A 2,858-nucleotide genomic window follows, 5' to 3' on the forward strand; every position below is an offset into this window, starting at 1 on the left:
TATGCAATATTTGGTTTTTTTTGTGACTGAGATATTTCATCGAGTATAATGTCCTCCAGGGTCATCCATTTTTCATAATATTTCATGAGTTCTTTGTTTCTCAATGCTGCATAGTATTCCATTGTGTGAATTTACCAGAGCTTTTCTATCCATTCATTTGTTGATGGGCACTTGGGTTGTTTCCAGCTCTTTGCTATTGCGAACAAAGCCTTAATAAACATGGGTGTGCATATGTCTGCTTTGGTGGCAGTTATGGTTTCTTTAGGGTAAATTCCCAGTAGTGGAATTTTTAGATCAAATGGTATTTCTATTTGCAACTTTTTGAGAAAGCACCATATAGCCTGCCATCGTGCTTGCACCATTTTACACTCCCACCAACAGTTCCAGTTTCTCCACAACTTGGCCAGCATTTGATGTTTGATGTTCTATTAAATTTTGCTATTCTTTTTTTTAATGAAACTAAGCTTTATTGTTGTTATGTTGTTAAGTGCCGTCCAGTCACAGGCGACTCATAGCAACCCTATGAAGGAGAATCCTCAATGCTTGGGTGCCTTTCATCCTCTCTCAAGGTTCATAGGGTTTCTGGAGGCAAGCTATTATGGAAGTGGATGCCAATCCTCCTTCCAAGTTTGTTTTCATCAGGAAGCTCCACCCCACTCTCTGTGCACATTGGGTAACCAGCCATTAACACATTTGACACATCAGTGTCACAGTGTTCAGCCACAAGTGACCACTGTATGGCACCAGTGCTATACGCCCTAGAGGAATGTCTGAACAAAAACAATGAAAGAGTGGCCTGAGGGCCACCGGCCCTTGGGCCCTACAGTGCCTTTCCAGCCCACCACGCCCAAATGCTGGCAAACTCCCTACCCCAGATCCCTAGTTCATTGGCAGGTCCACGCTGCCAACCTCCTCTTGGGCCCCAGAAAACCACCACACATGCCCAGAGTCTTCAAACCTACCTCGCCTCCCAAGCTTCCTCAAGTAATAAATACATACAAAAATGCCAACACTGTGAATCTTTTTCTTCCCCCAATGTTGTGTGATCAACTTTAACGCACAACTCAAATCACCAAGACCATCTCTGTGTGAAAACTGTCGGGTAGTAAGGGTCTTTGATGCATTTGGTCTGATGTTCTTTGTATTTATAACTTGTGTGTGTGTGTGTGTGTGTGTGTGTGTGTGTGTGTGTGTGTGTTGTTTTTAATTGACTTTAAAGCACTCTAAATCATGCAAATGCTTAAGCAAGAGTTTTGTTGAGCAGAATCTATGCTGGATGGACACTGGAGGGGTCAGATACTAAGAAAGCGCATGGAACAAACAAAATCTTGAAGGCTGCTATTACTAGCTTATGAGGTGAAGGGTAGGGTGACATTCATGTAAGTGAGAGAGCAGAGGGAGATGAGACACACGGGATCTACAGTTTGCCACAGAACTTGTCACTTCGCTCGCTGTTTGTACATCAAGACTTGGGAAGGGAGACCCAAACCTGGGGAATGCCTATCTACTGAAAACGCAGATCCTACCCAAATGCAAACCCTCCCACGCTCAGAGATGGGAGGTTCACAGCCTGCAAAGTCAGCACTTTGAAAACAAAGAAAACAGGGAAGATGAGTGGGCGCTTCTCATCCTGGGAAGAGATGGACAATCCCGAGGGCCAGTGAGGCACTAGGATCTGGTGTTCCGTTTGGTCTCGGCCAAGCACTCGCGACCAGATCTCTGGCGTGAATGATGCCTCGCTTCAGCCGCTCCACGACGCTCTTGCTGCCAGCGTAGGTGGGCTGATCTCCTTGCCCAGCTCCTCAATGACGGTCAGCAGCTCTGCGTACTTGCTCTGTGGCACCTGACTGTTCCCAGTGCCCTGGGTGTACCCAAGGGACGGTGGCCTGTAGTAACTCAGCAGCTGGCGGTACTGGGAGGACATGGCCATGCTGGTGGATGGAGAGTGAACACTCCCAGGGCATTGAGGGCAGCGCCGGGCATGTGCGTGTTCAAGTTTGGCTTGTACAACATCCCCCTGCGGGGGCCGCGCCAGAGCAGCAGGCCTGAGGTGGCAAGGCGGCTTACACACTTTTTGTTGTGGCCCTGCAGGCCGCCCTGCAAATCAGCCAGCCATCAGAGGGAGCAGGGGCAGCCCCAAACTTTGTGCGGAGCTGCACAGGGCCTGGAGCGGCGGCCCCAGGGTCCGGGAGCTGTGGCCCCCGGCATCAGGGGCCCACCCTCCGGCCACGCCCCAGGGCACTGAGCGTGCCCGGAGCTGCCTAAATTTTGCTATTCTTACTGGAGTGAAATGATATCTCATAATTGTTTTGGGAACTTTTTTTTATTACTGTAGTTGGGTTTTTGTGTGAGTGTGGTGGGGTGGTTTTTGTTTTGTTTTGTTTTTAATTTCCATTCATTCATTGCTGCACTTTTCTCCCTGCCCACGACTCCCCTCTAATTCATTCTTCTCTTTGAAAAGTAAAAGAAAACTCATTTCATTTCTGCACTGAAACAGATGAGAGAAAGAACTGTTTAAAAGTTATATATGATTAGGTATTACTGTCATGACATGAATCTAGAATGAAGGCTGCATAGTGGAGTAGACTTGGGAGGAGGGATTGAATGATTGAAATTCCACGATACAAGGGAGATAGTGAAAGCACTGAAAAATTTGTTGAAGAGGTACGAGAAGAAAACTTCCCAGATAGCATGAAAAATTAGGAATTCCACATTTAAGAAATTCAGTGAACTCCAAACAGACTAGACCACAAAAGAAAATCATCAAGATATGTGTTGTTGTTGTTGTTATGTGCCATCGAGTCGCTAGCGACTCATAGCGACCCTTTGTACAACAGCCCTAAACTCCGCTCTGTCCT

At 46.9% G+C, this 2,858-nt stretch overlaps 1 pseudogene; it reads right to left on the bottom strand.

Annotated features, from left to right (window-relative positions):
- Positions 1–1,668: 1,668 nt before the first annotated feature.
- LOC102872807 lies at positions 1,669–2,013 on the bottom strand (annotated as a pseudogene).
- Between the last annotated feature and the right edge of the window lie 845 nt (positions 2,014–2,858).

The sequence above is a fragment of the Elephantulus edwardii genome, unplaced genomic scaffold, assembly GCF_000299155.1.
Source record: "Elephantulus edwardii isolate Elephantulus edwardi_28Jun2011 unplaced genomic scaffold, EleEdw1.0 scaffold00292, whole genome shotgun sequence".
Lineage (NCBI taxonomy): Eukaryota > Metazoa > Chordata > Mammalia > Macroscelidea > Macroscelididae > Elephantulus > Elephantulus edwardii.